Raw genomic sequence first — 18802 nt, 5'->3', positions numbered from 1 at the left:
TTGGTCCTTTTACAATCAATCATCTTTTTTTTCCTATCAGTCCTTCTGTCTGAATAGTTTTTTAATCTATTCAGTTATTAATTTTCAGCTAACTTTTCTAATCTGCAGTCAACCCTACATTCTGAAATCATAGTTTAAATTATTGCAAATTTTTTGTAGACTTTTTAAAATTTAGATTTGCCTGTTCTTGTGCTCTTTTCCAATGAATTATTTTAATTTTTTTCTATATTTAAATTTATAGTAGCAATAATAAATTTAATATAAAAATGTACAGGTAACATAGTTTGCCTAATTATTTGAAATTCTATTCTTTAAAACTCCAATATTAGAGGCTTTGTTGGTCTATTTCTATGGCAGATCCATTTCTGTTGATAGGCATTTGTCTCTCTTTGTGTGCTGGTTATTTTTAATTGTGTGCCCATTTATATAAGTTGCTTATAGAAATTGTTTGTAGAAGTAACTTAAGGCCTAGTTTGATGTTATTATTTTCTTTCAAAGAGAAATTCTGCATTTCTTCTAGGTTTATGGTTATGAAAACATTAAGTAAAACTTTATTTCAGTTTTAGACATTGATGGAGCTTTTCTGGGTTAATCACATGATTTGAAGCTTGAATGTAGTCTGGGCAAATAACTGCTTCATTCTTAGTTCTTCCTTATCATACTATTCAAACCTTTGGCATTGTACTCAAAATATACAAACACTCATCTCCTCCTGCTGGCAGACCCCAAAACGTAGCATTTGTATCCCTAGTACTTTATGCTGACAGACACTACACAGTTCCTCAGGTGCCTTTATGGAAAAATAGCCCTTTCCAGATGCTGTGCTCACCATTCTGAAGCTTTGTTTTCTCTTGCATCTTGATCCAGTGGTTCATCCCTAATTTGTTAACTGCCTGATGCCTTTGATCCTTCTGTGCACATCTTATTTTTATTTGTTCAGTATATTAACTTGAACCAATAAGATATATACTATAGTAATTGGTTCACACGATTATGGAAGTGAGAAATCCCAAATCTGTAGTCGGCAAGCTGGAGACCCAGGAGAGCTGATGGTGTAAGTTTCAGTCCAAGTCTGAGTCCCAAGGCAGAAGAGGACTGACATTCCAACTCTAAAACAAGCAGAGAGAAAGAATTCTTTGCTAACCTTTTATTCTATTCTGGCTGCCAATGAATTAGATGAGGCCCATCCACCTGCTTTACTAGGTCTACTGATTTAAATGTTAATCTCATCCAGAAACACTCATAGACACACCCAAGAATAATGTTTAAAGAAATATCTGGGCATTCCACGGCCCAGCCACGCTGACACATAAAGTTAACCGTCATGCCAAGGTTTCCAAACTCCTGAGGGGGAGTTTGTCTAAATTACCTCGTCTGTCATTATTGGAGTTGGAAGTCTTCACAGAATCTTTTAAAAATATGGATACACTCAGGCGTGACTGGGTGGCTCAGTTATTAAGCGTTGAACTCTTGATTTTGGATCAGGTCATGATCCCTGGGTCCTGGCCTAGAGCTCCACATGGGGTTCCCTGCTCAGTGGGGAGTCTGCTTCTCCCTCTTCCTCTGTCCCTTCCCCCACTCGTGCTCTCTCTCTCTTAAATAAATGAATAAATGAATGAATGAATGAATGAATAAATAAATAAATAAGTAAATAAAATATGGATACACTCTGTCTTCAGGAATTTGTTTTCTTATGACTGAGAGACACTGATTCAGCCATGGCAATCTCCAAATATCCAATATAACTGAAAATAAAATGTCATTGAATTCTATCTTTTAAATGTTCAGTGAAATAAACATCTTTTTCTTTCAACGCTCCACTGAGACTAAAGAATTCTCAAACTATGTGCTATAAATCTTCTTTGTAACATTTCTGCTTAAACAGGTCATTATTACTTCATAATCTTTGAAGGCTGACAGTCAGGCAGAGTTCCTTGTAAAATAAGAAGTATATTTCAGTACAAATTTTTTCCTTAAAAATATATTATCCTCTTAAGTTTCGTTACCTAATAATGTTTCTAACAAAAATATGTGATTTTGATGTACTTTATTCAGAGGTGATATTGTCCTTTAATAACTAACTTAAAAAATAATTTGCACTTTGATCTCAGATGCAGCAGTCCTTGATCTTGACCTATCAGTTATTATTAACATCCACTGTTATTATCACTTACCACTTAAATCCTTTTTACTCTCCCTTCTGTGCCTATGCACTTAGAAACTTTGAAAAGTAAGTCAAATTTAGAGTCACGAAATTACAGTTAAGGTTTATCAGTAATGATGAGACTGTAAATAGATGTCTAATTTACATTCCTTAAATATTAACGTGTAGTGGAACTAAGTTCTATAGCTTTAAAATGAATAATAAATCATCTTTCATATAATATTTTAGTCAACCTTTGTAAAATATCTCATGTAATTATAAACTAATAGTTATGTAACACTTATTATAATTTACCATGGGAATACTTCTTCCTTGAGTGTCATTTTAGGGATTTAGAAAAAAGTATACTATCAAGAAATAAATTTTTCCATATATTTGAAATATGTACACAAATATTTAAAATATTATATATTTATTGTATTCCCAGATAAACACACACCATCAATATAAAATATATATTTTAAATAATATTCTGCAAGAGTATTTTCCCTTCAGTATGCTTTATCAGTAATTTGCAATGGGAGGAAAGTAGTATTTGCCTTTGAGAATCACTGCCATATTGCACCACTGTATGTTGGTATGTGTGGGTCCTATTCCTCACTTTTTTTAAGTGCTGGTAAAGAAAAAAAAAAAAGGATTTTGGACCCTTGTTCTATAATTGCACTGTTACATTCCTGAGGACTTAAGTCCCAAAGTTTGAGTTGATCAAGAGGTGTTTCATTTGAAATCAGTTAGATCACAATCTGATTTGAGTGTAAAAAGTCACACATATATATATGGGTACTCATTTTCTTGAATCATTTCAACAGTACATGAAAAGTGAAATAATGTTGCAAGGTCGCATGAACTGGTTGCAAGCAGCAGCTATCCTTATGACCTGGCTAATCTTCAGTGCAGACTCAAGTGTGTAGGCTGGAGATTGAGTGACACGCCACCTCACCTTTCTGACCAGAAAAGTCCCTTGGTAATTGCTACACTGACTCTGTAACCCCCAGCTAAGTTTACCTCAATGGAAATTTTTTCTGGAAGTGTTGGTTCACCCTTAAATTTCATCACAGGAATCAAACTGGTCTAAGCGTTACCATTTGGGACAAGCTACCTTGCTTCACTTACTGCGTTTCTAATTAAATTATTGATGGTGATTTATAAAGATATCAGGAACTTTAGTGGGCGACTTCTTTGTGTAGTAAATGCCACTTTTATTCTATGGGAAGCACTGATTTAATTCTTAGTGGGAAAAGAAGACCCTAGAAATGTCAGGATGTTACCCTGAGGTAAAACATTTGTTTCCATTTCTTCTAGATTACTGCCTCATGGATTTCTCACCTAGAAAATCTGTACCTGTGCATTATGTACCCATTTACCATGTGTGGGTTTTTTGTGTACATTTTGAAGATATTTCTGAATATGTCCTATTTATGTAATCTGTATTTTTATTTTCTGAGGATTATTGATTGTTTCCATTCACCTTTAGGTAACCAGTAACTGATTGCTAAGTAGTACACTGATATTTCATTAGTTTTAATTAAAATGATTTGATAAACCATAAAAAAGTGCCTAATAAAATTCTTTAATAAAGATGACTCCATGATTTCACCTGAAAAGAACATTCCTAACAACCATTCCCATCACCCACCCTCACTCCCTAATAAGCGATAAATTAGCCATCAAATGTAGCTGTGCCCAGGAACCAGATACATCTTTTTTTTTTTTTTTTTTTTTAAGATTTTATTTATTTATTTGAGAGAGAGAATGAGAGAGAGAGAGAGAGCACATGAGAGGGGGGAGGGTCAGAGGGCGAAGCAGGCTCCCCGCTGAGCAGGGAGCCCGATGCGGGACTCGATCCCGGGACTCCAGGATCATGACCTGAGCTGAAGGCAGTGGCTTAACCAACTGAGCCACCCAGGCGCCCAGGAACCAGATACATCTTTATGAAGCAGAAGTTTAGGACTAGAGTTACAGGCCACCTGGACACCGGGGCTGACATAGGAATTATAAGAACAGTTCGCCTCTTTGGAAGAAATAGGTTGCAAAATGGGGAAGAGAATCAGAAATCCCTGTGTAAAGAAGGAAGCTGGAGCAGGTCCTTCTGCCTGTGAATGAAGGCTGGAGATGATGGTGACCACAGTTTGGCACACCCCTTGATGAGAAACCGCTATCCTGAAGGTGGTATAGGACAGGGAAGAGCTAGACAGCCCTCAGATTGGCAATTAGGCCAATTCAGTGGGTGAGAGCTCCCTGCTGCCATCATGATATCTGGTGCTTTACTGGGGGTTCTGAAAGCCTCGATAAAGGTAATGCAAAACTCCAAGAAATGAAGACATGAACAGAACAGGAAAAGAGCAGTTCCACTCAAGGTTATATCTAAATTAAAATTTAGAGACAAAATCATATATATAAAAGTCATATATATATATATATATATATACACACACACTAGTTATATATATATTAGGTATATATTTCATATAGAAATCATATTTATATCTATTTTATATGCAAAATCCAAACCAAGAGAAATTGTTCCCTAGGAAAGAAACCTAATGGACATAGAAAATGATTCTAAAATCATGTTTACAATCTTTAAGAAAATCAAGGCAAGAGCAACTTCCATTAAAAATGAAAAAAAAAAAAAAAGGACAATGGAGTGGCAACAAAAACATAGTTTTAAAATCTTTCCAGATCCCTGCACACTGTATTAGGCAGGACACCTTCACTATGTACAGGATAGTAAAGCCAAAGACCCAGGAATGCCACCTACAACAGTATGTGGTGTTAGGGTAGCCCTGTGTTCCCCAAATCACAGGAAGGTGGAGACAAACCTGGGACAACCGCCTGAGTCATTTCTGCAGCTATGAACAGAGAAGTGGATGGAAAGTAAAGTGACTTCTAATGTCCCTGTGAGCCAGAAGACATAATATTCATTAACAGTTAATGCCCAAAGGTGAAACATGGAAAGCTGAGGAAGGCAGCAAAACTGGCCATGAAATATGCAAGCTCCAGTTTGCAGGTGAGTGAAGGATTCTATAGAGACAGTTGGGTGCTGGGGATGTCTGGGCCCTAAAAGCTCTGAATTAATCAACTTTAAGATCCCACCAAGGAAAAGCCCATGGGGAGGTGAAATTTCTGTGAATGGAATCCACATAAGAGGGACAAAGAAAGTATGGGCAAAAGAGAAAAAAAAGGATCCTGACAAAAGTTGGGAGAGAACTTTCAAAAAAGTTTAAAGCCATATTTTCGGGAACTGTATTGTAACAATAAAAGGAAGTTCCAGAATCTAGAGCTGGTGGTGAAGCTAAAAAAGTAATCAAAATCCACCTCCTCTTCTAAGAATAGAGGAAAAGTCACCTCCTTTAAACTTGAACAAGAGAAAATATTACAGTTCGACCCCATAAAAGTTTCATCTAAAATATATGATGAATAAAGAGAATAAGAGTTCTAAAAAATGACAATGCTTTACCAGAAAGAGAAGACTTCAAAGCAGATGCAATCTGTCAAAGTGAGTTAGAATAAATTATAAAACCAATAACATTTATGAAAGCAAAGCCCATCTTAGAATTAGAAATACCCAGGGCGCCTGGGTGGCTCAGTTGGTTAAGCGACTGCCTTCGGCTCAGGTCATGATCCTGGAGTCCCTGGATCGAGTCCCGCATCGGGCTCCCTGCTCAGCGAGGAGCCTGCTTCTCCCTCTGACCCTCCCCCCTCTCACGTGCTCTCTCTCTCATTCTCTCTGTCTCAAATAAATAAATAAAATCTAAAAAAAAAAAAAAAAAAAAAAAAAAAAAAGAATTAGAAATACCCAGAAATAAGAAGATTGAAGAAAAGAGAGATTTGAAAAAACTAAGGAAAAATTGCTAATGAAATGAGTAAAACCCGTTTTTGAATAAATATTAAACTAGATGGAACGGAAGAGTGAGTTAACACCAGGGTTAATGCCATAAGATACATAAAACATGGATAAAAATGATTTGACAGAAAGCGATAGCTACACAAGATAGCATCTGAGTGAAGGGACACACTAAGAAGAGAACCAAAGCAACAGAATGGAAAAAGAGGCAAAAACTATAACCCAAGGAAAGTTTCCTGACATAGAGATGACTTGAAAGTAAGTGTGTATTGACAGAACACACATCATACTTGGGAAAATCAACTGAGTGGCCGATGCTGGGAACTCTTTTTAGGAAAAATATTTTAGGAAAACTTTTGAATTCTAAAGTAAAAGAGAGAGGAAAAAATATCCTCAGAGTATCCCAGGAAAAAGTCTAAATTGCTTTTAATTCAAGTGATCAGATAATTTATTATCCAACCCAGGAGACTGGAGAGTTAAAAGGAATGAAAGCACAGGGCAACTGTTGTAAAGCAGGAATATCCTGGCAGAAAGGAACATTTGATCCTCCTATTTAGAAAAGAAAGAAAATCGAATCGACATCAACCTTTTTGACATCCGTAGTTTATGCCCGGAGACAATGAAGTAGTGAATTTAAGTCCATCAAGGAAATAAAATAAGAACTAAAGATTTCATATCCAGCCGGATTGACTTCAAAATGCCAGGAGGTCTGTAATAAAACATGCGAAAATTCAGGAAGTATTTTTCCCTTGACTCACTTCTGATATACCAAAAGATCTATACAGAGGAAGAGATAAAACAAATAAAATAGCTCGCATAGACTACAATCTAATAAAAAAAAAATAGAACTAAAACCAACCATTTGATCAGATAAACATGGATTTTGCTTATTTAAGTCACCAATTACAAAGATTTTCAGATAACTAACAAAGTGAAATCTGACATTTTACCATGTATAAGAAACACCCATCTTATAAAACAGTATTTAGGAAGTTTAAAAATAAAAGGACAAATATAAACCAAGAATAGGTAAATGAAAAGTAGAAGAGGAGTCTCATACTTGATATTAGAATTCAGACCAGGAAGCACTGAAAAAGCAAAGGTCACTTTATAAAGCTGAAAGGTTCACAACGAAAATATAACAATTACTATCATTATTTATTATCGCTCCCAGAACTTACTGCAACACCGTTCTTAGCGGAGAGAATACAGAGCTACAGATGCTTGGAGGAATCGAATCAAACTAATAGTCGAAGAAATTAACGCATGTCTCTCAATGCAATACAGATCAAGGAATATAGACCTGAACAACATAACCGACAATGCAGATTTCACAGAAATGTATCAAAGTTGCAATACAAATAGCAGAGAATAGCTGTTCTTTCTAAGTTTATGTGAAACATTACCCTAGTTTTGACTGCAAAGAAAACCTTCATGAATTATAAAGGATGCAAGTAATCCAAAGAGCATTCTCTGACAACATATAGTAACATAATCAATTTTAAATAAAAGGCTTTTTTCTTAGAAATTAAGGGAACAAAACTATCAAAAGACGTGCTGGGAGAGCTCCCAGCCACAGGCAGGCGGCACGCTGCGCTGCTATGCCCCAGCCACAGTCTGTCCACGGGCGGGGCGCAGGGACCCTACAGAGGGTCCCGGGGAGCGGGGAGGGGAGAGGCTGCGAGCCCTGCGCTCTCCCGCCGCTGGGGCCCCGGCCTGGCCGGGAGCAGCAGGAGCGGAACGGCCCGCAGGCTCCCCAGATGGAGGTGTCACGGAAGGGTTACCCACACTTCCAAGCACTTCCAGCGCTGATGCTCGTGCAGGTGATGAGGATCCCCTGGGAAATGTTTAGTGTCCCTGCCAACTCCGCATTGCTCCTTCTGCCCGCAGTACGGAACCAGCAGGCCCACAGGGTCCAGACAGACCTTTTCGGTGTCCCACTTGTGGGGTAAGACACAGCGTATTCAGAACCTAAGGAAAGCACGTGCTCATCCGTTCAGGAATTAAACCATTTCAGCGTGAGCGCTGCGGGGGAAAGTTGGCCAGGGCTTCCTCGCTAAAGGTGCGTGGCCTCAAGCGTGAAGGGCGACGCAGTTTCCAGTGCCGGATGGAGTTTCCAGTGCCGGATTCGTGCCATCGCTTCCCTCAGCGGTGTAAACGCCACGTGAGGGCTTCCCAGCACATTATCCGCAAGCCTCGGATTTACGGGTGCAAAACCCGCGGCGCCCTGTTCGTGCACCTGGGGAGTCCGGGCCGTGAAGCAAGCTGCTTCCAGAGCCCTGATTTCCTGGTAGTGGCCTGCTTCGACCAGGAGCAAGAGCAGGCTCTTGTTGTTCTGGGTGATCTTGGAGAGCACAGTTTTGAAAGCAACTGCCCTGTTCAAATGCCTGTAATTTGCCAGGTCTCCTCGACCCAGAACTGTGAAAGCACTTTCCCCTTGGGGTCTCTTGGAGGGCTGGCAGAAAAAGAGGAAGAAGAGCCAGAGCAACCAAACACCAGTGCTTGTGCCAAAGCAACCAGAGAAGAACCCCCCCCACCCCCACCCCCCCCCACACACACACATCAGAGCTGTCTTCTGTAAGCACTGAGTGATTTCATGGTTTGGCTTCATTTTTGGTTTTTGGAAAGTGCCTGTGCTGGATCTTGTACATTTAATTTAAATTAAATTTTTTAAACAAACAAACAAAAGTTTGGGAAAGGATTTTTCATGACTGAGAGGCTGCTTCGGTAAGTTGACAATAACATATTGTTGAAACATAATTGAAACTAGGAGACTTAAGGAGAACCAGTTGACTTAACCCATAGATCAGTTTCTTCTTCCATTGTTAAAAGTAGGCTAAGGAGATCAGCAGATAAAGGGGAATTCAGATGATTATTGACCTTCCTGAGGTGAAAGAGTTCAACAGAACAAATTACTGAACAGAATTCGACAGATAGCCTAAATAGATGTTTACTCCCATACACAGGACATTGTACAATATTTTGTAAAGCCTGATGGTTTTGGAAATATTTACAGTAAAATTTCTTAAAAATTATTAGGGTAGGTACTTCTGAAACCCATGTATTTTTTTTTTTTTTAACTTTGTCATTTCTATTATTTTTCACGGTGAAAATTTGCTGTTGGGATAGGCATTTCCTGGACTTTTTTAGTACCGCTCCAAATCATCTTTCTTCTGCTTTCTCTGCTTTGCAGAGACTCGTGATTGAGAATAGTCAGGCTGTGCATGAAATGTGATAGGGAGTGGAAAATGAAGTACATACATCTCAGCCTTACAGGAACTCTTGCAATACTGACTAAACTGTGGTTTACCTGGTCTTTGAATGTTAATGCCTAGCTAATTAGGTCATTGCCCAAATCATTTTTTCTCTTGCCCCATGAACAATACTTTCTCTTACATATACTGGAATGTCATATGAAGGAAAAATATTGGAGATTTTCTATATTTTATGGATGGTTTTATGTATTGTTGGAGATGTTTTAATTGTGCTGATTTGGACAAAAAAAAAATTCTCTGTTAAGGAGAACACAAATCCAAAATATATTCTAGGGGAAATAGAATCCAATTATCACAGAGGAAATAGAGAAAATGTTTAAAGAGCTCCTTCATAAAACCCAGCATGATTCAGTTGCTTTCACAGGTTAATATTTTATATGGATTTTCCTCATATCTGTGGTAGATGCACTGCTGGGAAAATGAACTGGTTTCTCTTCAACATTACTATTAGTCCTGGACAGTACCTAGCATTATGTCCTTTGTTTAATAATTGCCAGTTCTTTTGTTTTACATTGAAAAATTTAACTTTTGCAATTTCTGTTTTTATGAATTTATTTAAGCTATGATTCTCTAAGTGGCCATGTCTCTACAGTAAAATTTGGAAGTGACTCAACTCTTCAGTGTCTCAACGACTGAAAGGTATAAATATGTTTAGTGTATGGATGTGAGGTTCTAGGTGGCCCATGATATTTGAGAAAATCTTTTCTGTAAAAGAATTTTCATGCATCCTGCGTAACAGTAAAATGTCTCCAGAACATTCATGTATGTAAAAAAACTGTCCATGATTATCCATTTTTGATATCAATAAATTATGTTTTGAAGTATTTATTATATAATGAATTGTCCAGGTATGCATATAGATGTGTTATTGGGGGGATATATTTTTGCTTGGAACTTTTCCAAGAATTTACTATTTTGGAAAATTATGTCAATAAGTATTTAAGCCACTAACTCAAGAAATCTGTGTTAGTCTTCATTTTCTGTTGTCACATTTGTGATTATTCTCTACATAACTATATTTTTGAAAACTTCTTTCATAAAGTTTAAGAATGATATTCTATGAATAATTGAATTTATTTTTATATCTTTGTGCACAGTTCTTCTTATGCCAAAACATTGGTTTTAATTAAGCAAGGAACTGTCAAGATTAGGTAAATATTTTGCCCACATTTACCAAAAAATTTTGAAAAGACTTATCTTACTTCTGACATACAGAGGGAAACTGTTGAATATTATCTTTGAAATGTTTAAAAGTCTTCTAATCAGCAAGACAAAAGCATCAATCTTATGTAAAAAATAGCAGAAGTAATAACCCTGTAAGCCATGGAATATTGGAGGAAAATTAATCTTACTAAATGTGAAAAGGGTTATTAATACACTGATAAAAAATTCAAATGACGTTATATCTCTGTCCAATCGAGCAATGATACTGTTTTTAAGAATCAATGAGATGTTAAAACATTTTACAAATAACCATGTAACAGACTATAGTACAACAAATTTTTATTACAACTCATTGAAATCATCCTATGTTACAAATGAAGTTTAACTAATAGCATATGTAAGTTGTTTAAGGAATGAAAAAGTCATAGAGGAAATGCTATTTTAACATAGTTATTTATGATGGATACAATGGGGTTGCTAGTATACACACTGCTTAAAAATTATTTCACAGAAAAAATAATTCCTTTTACCAATGTCATTGTTTCTATAACAGAGGAAACCACAGATATAATTGGTCCACAACATGGATTTACAGCACTTTGAGAGATAACATCAAATATTTTACTTATTTATTCCATTATTACTGGTAATGTTTATTTATTAAAAGATCTTAGTAAAATACTTGACAAATCATGGAATGACATGACATGACTGCTATCAGTTAATATAACATCAATCCTTTAAATGACAGATTATTTGGTAAACAACAACAATGAGGAAGATGTTAACATCTTATCTTACATAGAAGTAAGATGGGTCTCTAAAGGAAATTGTTTAAATATATACTATTAATATATTATAATAATGACATTTTATGCCATTAGTTAAAAATTAAGGATACTATTTTCACTTCTAGTTAGAATGTAGTAAAATGTTAATGATTGTCACTTTTAACAAAAAGAGACAGAAAGATTAATGGATAAAATAAAATCATACATTTCTATGACACTACTGAAAAGCAGTGGGTACAAGAAAGGTTTGGTTGATTAAATAGAGAGAAGTACAAATCCTTCACATGTTAGCAGAGAACCATGGCATCATCTATAGATTAGTATGCAGAAAAGTAGGTCTGTCATCGACTGGAGACTGGAAAATTTGCAGGACTGAGAAGACATAAATCAAGCTTTGAGTAGCAGCGCAAGCTAGAGGGATGGGTTGATAGCTAGAGAACCCCAAAAGGGAAAATAAAGCTTAATCACAATGTTTCTCTGCCACCGTCTCATCAGACTGTAACCAAGGAAGCAGTAGTGAAGAGGTAGTAAGTCAAAAAGAATCTATGTAACGTCGTGTATTCTCAATGTGCTTGGATTCTGGGGTGCTGACAAAATTGAATACAAAGTTGAAGAAAAACTCTCTGAAACTGGGCGTTTGAGCCCTCTCGGCTCAAACCATGTAAGATCAAAAGTTTAGCCTTTTGGTGATGCTGGCATAGAGTTTAAAGACTTAGTTCACTTTAAATGTACTCAGTAAAAGTGTGGTCCAGTTCCAGATCAGATCAATCATGGAGGAATCAAAATAGCTCCTCATCGTAACTGCCCGCTCCAGAAGAAGGCTTGTGATTTCTGTGAAAATAATAAGTGAAATTTAAAAATATACTGCATTCTGCACTTTTTAAGTCTTTAAATAATATTTGGAATAAAAAAAATTAAAATAAAGAGAAAGAAAGAAGAAAATGCAACTCAAATAAAAAGGGGGAAAAAAAGCCGATAAGCAAATTCTGAGTACCCAGTCATTGGAATGACTGTAAAGGACTTTAAAACAAGTATTAACTTTTTTTAAATATAGGAAGGAATGGGTGAAGAAATACAGAATTTTATAAGAGAAATGAAAACTCTAAAAAGGATCAAATAGAAGTCAGAAAATAATAAAATATCTAAAATAAAAATGTTGGATAGGCTTAACAGCAGATTGTACACTACAGAAGAAAGGATCAGGGTAGTTAAAAGCAGATTGAGAACTGGTCAATTAGAAAGTACCCAACTTGAAGTTCACAGAGAAAAACAACCGAAAAGAAAAAGTAGAGTCAGTGACCTGTGAGACAATACCACGCAGTCTAAATTATGTGTAATTTGAGCCCCCAAAAGAAAAGAGCGAGCCTGGGGCAACAACATTTTTTTTGAAAAATAATAGGTATAATTTATACAACTATGATGAAAAACACCAAACCCAGATCCAGAATCCCAGTGAAGCCCGAAAATAATAATTAGAAAGAAAATATCACTTCGGTACACTAGAGTCAAACTGATGAAAACCAAAAAAGAAGGGAGAATCTTAAAACAAAACAAAGCAAAACAAACCCAAAACAGAAAAGAACACCACACTACATACTGTAGAGAAACATTAAGCTTATCCAGAGTTAGCCAACTAAGAAGTATCAGGAATGGGATTTAAACCCAGTTTTAACCGGCACCTGTATTTATGTTTTTAACACTATGAAAGTATGGTTTCTTCTATCAGTGAAATTTCCCATGTAAATATGTCCATGATAATATATCAACATATCTAAAAGACACTATGTAATTATCTCCATAGACAAATAAAATATTTTTTAAAACATCCAAAAAAAGTTTATGAAAAATAAAACTGAAGGGGCGCCTGGGTGGCTCAGTCAGTTAAGTGTCTGACTTCAGCTCAGGTCATGAGCGCAGGGTCCTGGGATTCAGCCCTGCACAGGCTCCTTGCACAGCAGGGAGTCTGTTCTCCCCCTCTTTCTCCCCCTCCCCCTGCTGGTGCGCTCTCCCTCTCTTTCTCAAATAAATAAATAAAATCTTAAAAAAAATAAAATAAGTAAAACATAAGAAAATGAGAATAGATGATGTAGATTATTATTATTCTTTTAATATGCTGCTTCACTTTATGTACTAAAATTTTATTGAGGATTTGTACATAAAAGATTGTTCTGTAGTTTTTGTGGATTATTTTTTTTGGTAGTATCTTTGAACTTGCTACAAGTTTATATAGAAGAGAAACAGTTTGGAAACTATTTTTTCTACATTCTGAATAATTTTTAAGGTATTAAAATTGTTCTTTCAAGGCTTTTTTTTTTTTTTTTAAAGATTTTATCTATTTATTTGAGAGAGAGAGAATGAGAGACAGAGAGCACGAGAGGGAAGAGGGTCAGAGGGAGAAGCAGACCCCCCGCTGAGCAGGGAGCCCGATGCGGGACTCGATCCCGGGACTCCAGGATCATGACCCGAGCCGAAGGCAGTCGCTTAACCAACTGAGCCACCCAGGCGCCCCAAGGCTTTTTTAATCTGAGCACATAGCTATTTATGGGATGATTTTTAATAAATTATTTTATATATTATATGACAATTGGATCATTCAGATTTTTAGTCTCTCTAAGGCCAAACTTGATAATTTATAAAGCTAGGAAATGATTCATTTTCTCTGTTTCAAATTTGTTAGCCTAGAATTGAGCAGAGTACTCTATGATACTCCTATTGATTTGCCTCATAGGTTTGGCTGTTTCCACATGTAATTTGTTATTTTGTATATTTACTATTCCCTTTCCTCTTTTTGTTGATTAAGTGAGCTGACAGAATAACTCATTAGTTATTTCCCTCAAAGAAATTGCCCTTGAATGAATTTATTAGTTATATGGTTTTCATCTGTTTTCTTATTTATTTCTATTTTCTTTATTGCTTACTTTTGCTTTTCTTGGGAATATTTTGTTGTTCTATCTCTTTGAATTTTCTACTTCCAAACAAAATAGTGTGATAGGTGTGAAATTAATAATGAAAAAAAAATCATTTAGAATGGAGTCTAAAGGGAGGCTGGCAGTGGAGTTCTGATTCCCCTACCACTTGTAAACTGCAGACCCAATAAGAGACCCACCTTGCAAATCCCGGATACTTTACTATCCCAGCCCGAGGAAGAAAGGCTTTCTCTTCTCCCTGGCAACAGCCCAGCCAATGAGAGACAGTCACAGCTCAGCCAATGAGAAGCCGCTATACTCCCAGGTCCCAGTTACACCAATGGAGTTTTTGTTTATAACAGCCCCTCTGACTCCCATCTTTCCTCCAGAAAAGAGGGCTCCCGTCCTTTGTTCTGCAGACGTGCCTGTGGTTTTGCCATGGCTTGCTTGTCCCAGATTGTAATTCTCTGTTATGCCTGAATAAACCCATTTTCTGCAGGTAAAAACCTGGCAACTTTATTTTTAAGGTTAACACGGGCATAGGATAGACATTTCCATTCCAAAAGGGTGGGGATAAAAGGAATAACAGTGTCGCTAGGGCCCAGCCTGCCAAAATTTGTTACATTTCCAGACCTAAGCATGATTTTCTGTGGTTTGATGCTTTGCTCTGTGCACATGAAGGCTTGCTCGGTCCTGCCTCTAGCCCATCTCCCGGCCTCTCCCTTTTACCTAAAGTTCAACCCTTAGAATTCTTCCTTTTTTGATACGCAGCACATGTTTATAGCTTAGTTGCTCTATCATTCCATTTCCTGCCCCGGAATCCCAGAAATTTGACAGTTTTCCTATATTTCATCCCATGTCTTCCCTTTGAGTCCTGAGCGGCAGGGTTTTAGTGGTATCCTATCTCATTAGTACCCTGACAGATCTTTTCTTCTTCCATGTCAAGGGGGTCTACACCCTTAGACAAGAGTGCCTTCCACGTATTTTTCCCGGAAAATCCCCTCTTTTCCTGGTTTCCGCCAAGAAATTGATTAGATTCATGACTCACACACCTAATCTCTTCCATGAAGACTTTCCAGCCACACTCATGGCTTTCTATCCAGAGCAGCTTTACCAACAATGGGGACTTGCTCATTTTAACATCTTTTGTGATCTGAACAGGCTGAGAACTTACAAAGTCAACAAGTCATGGTTGTTTTGCTGAACGGATCTTTCCTCAATCTTTCTCTTCCCTCTCACATTTTGCCATAAGCAGGAAGGAGAAACCAGTTTGCATCTTCGGCACTTTTTATTCTTTCACAGTTATCCCAGAGGCCAGAAGTCCAAAATCAAGTTGTTGGCAAGGCTGGTTTCTTCTGGAAGCTCTCAGAGAGCATCACTCCATGTCTTCTGCTGGCTGCTGTCAATCCTTGGCATTCCTTGGCTCTGGCTGCCCTTCCGTCTCTTCCTCTGTTTTCACATGGCTTTTGTCTCCATGTGTTGCTGTCTTAAATCTGTGTCTTTTAAGGACACATATCATTGGGTTTAGGACCCACTCTTAGGCACATCTGCAAAGACCCTATTTTCAAATAAGACAGGTACCCGGAGTTAGGACATGGACATACTTATTTTAGAGCCAATATTCAACCCATTACATATATATGTATGTACATCTTTGTGTGTTTGTATATATGTGTGTGTTCCATTATTATTATTTTTGAGAAATTCTCTCTCGTGCTCTCTCTCTCACTGTCTGTTGTAACTACTCTAGTGTGTAGCACAAAATCTGAGTCTCTGTTATAGAGTATCAGAACTCTTTGATCCTAAGAGATTTGGTAGAAATTCCCTGTGAAACCAGCTTTAGTATGGTAAAATTTTCTGTGTCATCCAGGCATTAGCTGTTTAGGCTTTCTACCTCTAATGGGTTAATTGTCTTAGTCTGTATTTCAATAAGAAATTATCCCTTCCCAGAGAGGGAGGCAAACCATAAGAGACTCTTAATGATAGAGAACAAACTGAGGGTTGGGAGAGTTGGGTGGGGGGATGGGCTAGATGGGTGATGGGCATTAAGGAGGGCACTTGTTGTAATGAGCAATGGGTGTTATATGTAAGTGATGAATCACTAAATTTTACTCCTGAAACAAATACTACACTATATGTTAACTAACTTGAATTTAAATTAAAAAAAAGGGGGGCGCCTGGGTGGCTCAGTTGTTAAGCATCTGCCTTTGGCTCAGGTCATGATCCCAGGGTCCTGGGATCAAGCCCCGTATTGGGCTCCCTGCTCAGTGGGAAGCCTGCTTCGCCCTCTCCCACTTCCCCTGCTTGTGTTCCCTCTATCGCTGTGTCTCTCTCTGTCAAATAAATAACTAAAATCTTTAAAAAAAATTACTAAATTAAAAAAAAAGAAATTATCCCTTCCGATGGGATGTTCACATTTATATGCATAGAAGTCTTCAAAATTGCTTAACATTTAAATATATATATATATTCTTATATATCAATGGTTATTTGCCCTTCTTGCTTATTTCTTATTTTGTATTTTTGTGCTTTGGTAATATATTCTCAAAAATTAAGCAATGACTTGTATATTTAATCATATTTTTCAAGCACCAGGATTTTGAGTCGTTCATTATTAAGTTTACTCTTTTTCTAGTCTCTGTCACTTTAGTTTTTTCTTTTATTATTTTCCATCTTGTGCCTTCTTCTGGTTTACTTTGTCATTCCTTTTCTAGGACTTTGGGCTGGGAGTTTAATTCATTTATATTCATTCACCTTTTTTTTTTACTGACAAAACTGTATAGTGGTATCAAATTTCCTCTGATCAATGCTTTTGATATATTCTACAGATTCTGATATATTTATCTTCCATTATCATTTCTTGTTAGAAATTCAATCATTTTAATTTTTATATCTTCTTTAATACCTGTTTAACAGAGGGTGACAATTGATATTTTTTGTAACCATCAATGTTATTTTATTTTATTTTATTTATTTATTTTTTCTCTTTATTCTTTTTTTTAAATTTTTTTATTGTTATGTTAATCCCCATACATTACATCATTAGTTTTAGATATAGTGTTCCATGATTCATTGTTTGTGCATAACACCTAGTGCTCCATGCAGAACGTGCCCTCCTCAATACCCATCACCAGGCTAACCCATCCTCCCACCCCCCTCCCCTCTAGAACCCTCAGTTTGTTTTTCAGAGTCCATCGGCTCTCATGGTTCTCCCCCTCCGATTTCTCCCCCTTCCTTCTTCCCCTCCTGCTACATTCTTCTTCTTCTTTTTTTCTTTCTTAATATATATTGCATTATTTGTTTCAGAGGTACAGATCTGAGATTCAACAGTCTTGCACAATTCACAGCACTTACCAGAGCACATACCCTCCCCAGTGTCTATCACCCAGTCACCACATCCCTCCCACCCCACCCCCCACTCCAGCAACCCTCAGTTTGTTTCCTGAGATTAAGAATTCCTCATATCAGTGAGGTCATATGATACATGTCTTTCTCTGTTTGACTTATTTCGCTCAGCATAATACCCTCCAGTTCCATCCACGTTGTTGCAAATGGCAAGATCTCATTCCTTTTGATGGCTGCATAATATTCCATTGTATATATATATACCACATCTTCTTTATCCATTCATCTGTTGATGGACATCTTGGCTCTTTCCACAGTTTGGCTATTGTGGACAGACAATTGATATTTTTAAGCAAAAATTATAAACATGTGCTATGGTTTACTTGGAAGTAAACCATATAAGATTGTAGCACAAATAATGGGAGGATGTATAAATGGAATTATAATATTTTAAGGTTTATTCATTCTACAAAGAGTGATATAATATTAATTCATGGCAGATTGTGATAATTTAAGGGTGGTTGTGCAATTTCTACAGTACTAATTTATAAACAAACAAAAAACCCAAGGTGAAAGAACTAAAAAATAATAGAGTAGGTAAAAAGAATACTGACAATAAGCATTTGAATAATCAAAACAAAGCTGTAAAGGAGAAAATAAATAAAACAAATGGAAAACAAACCACAAATTCAACCACATATATAATTGCATTAAATATAGTTGGACTAAACAATTAAAAGTCCAATTAAGAAGATGAGGTTTTTGTTTGTTTGTTTGTTTGTTTTTAAAACAAGACTCAAGTAATTCTATTTAAAAAGAGGTACTTGATATAGGAGGACGCAGGTTGAAAGTGAAAGTAAAATGATTGAAAAATATAGACCATGCAAACTTTAAGCATAAAAAAGGCTGGTGTATTAATATCAGAAATAAGCACTTCAAGGTAAAGAGGAGCATTTTATAAAGATAAAAGGGTTGATTTATCAAAAAAACATAATAATTCTAAATAAATGTGTACCTAGGAGACTCAGTTCAAATCAAATGAAGCCAAATCACATCCTTTTACAATTATTTACAAAGAAACTAAATTACTTATTATAATAACATTTCTTAGTTACATATTTGGTTGAAAACAGTTTCAGTGCAGTTGTACAGTTAATGCAGAAATCAATTTGAGAGTCCTTATAGAATATTTAGAACTAATAATAAGTTACCATCAATGAATATAAGACTCTCTTTAATTTTATTAGTAACTATTAAATCAAAATTATGTTATTTTCAGCATATATATTTTTATAGTTATTGAAGCAGAA

At 36.4% G+C, this 18802-nt stretch overlaps 1 pseudogene; it reads left to right on the top strand.

Moving 5' to 3' along the window:
- The first annotated feature begins 5147 nt into the window (after positions 1 to 5147).
- LOC118543462 (zinc finger and BTB domain-containing protein 44-like) lies at positions 5148 to 8592 on the top strand (annotated as a pseudogene).
- Positions 8593 to 18802: the final 10210 nt, after the last annotated feature.

The sequence above is a fragment of the Halichoerus grypus genome, chromosome 12 (genome assembly GCF_964656455.1).
Source record: "Halichoerus grypus chromosome 12, mHalGry1.hap1.1, whole genome shotgun sequence".
NCBI lineage: Eukaryota > Metazoa > Chordata > Mammalia > Carnivora > Phocidae > Halichoerus > Halichoerus grypus.
The sequence above is the reverse complement of the archived record's forward strand: the minus strand, read 5'-3'. Positions and strand labels throughout refer to the sequence as shown.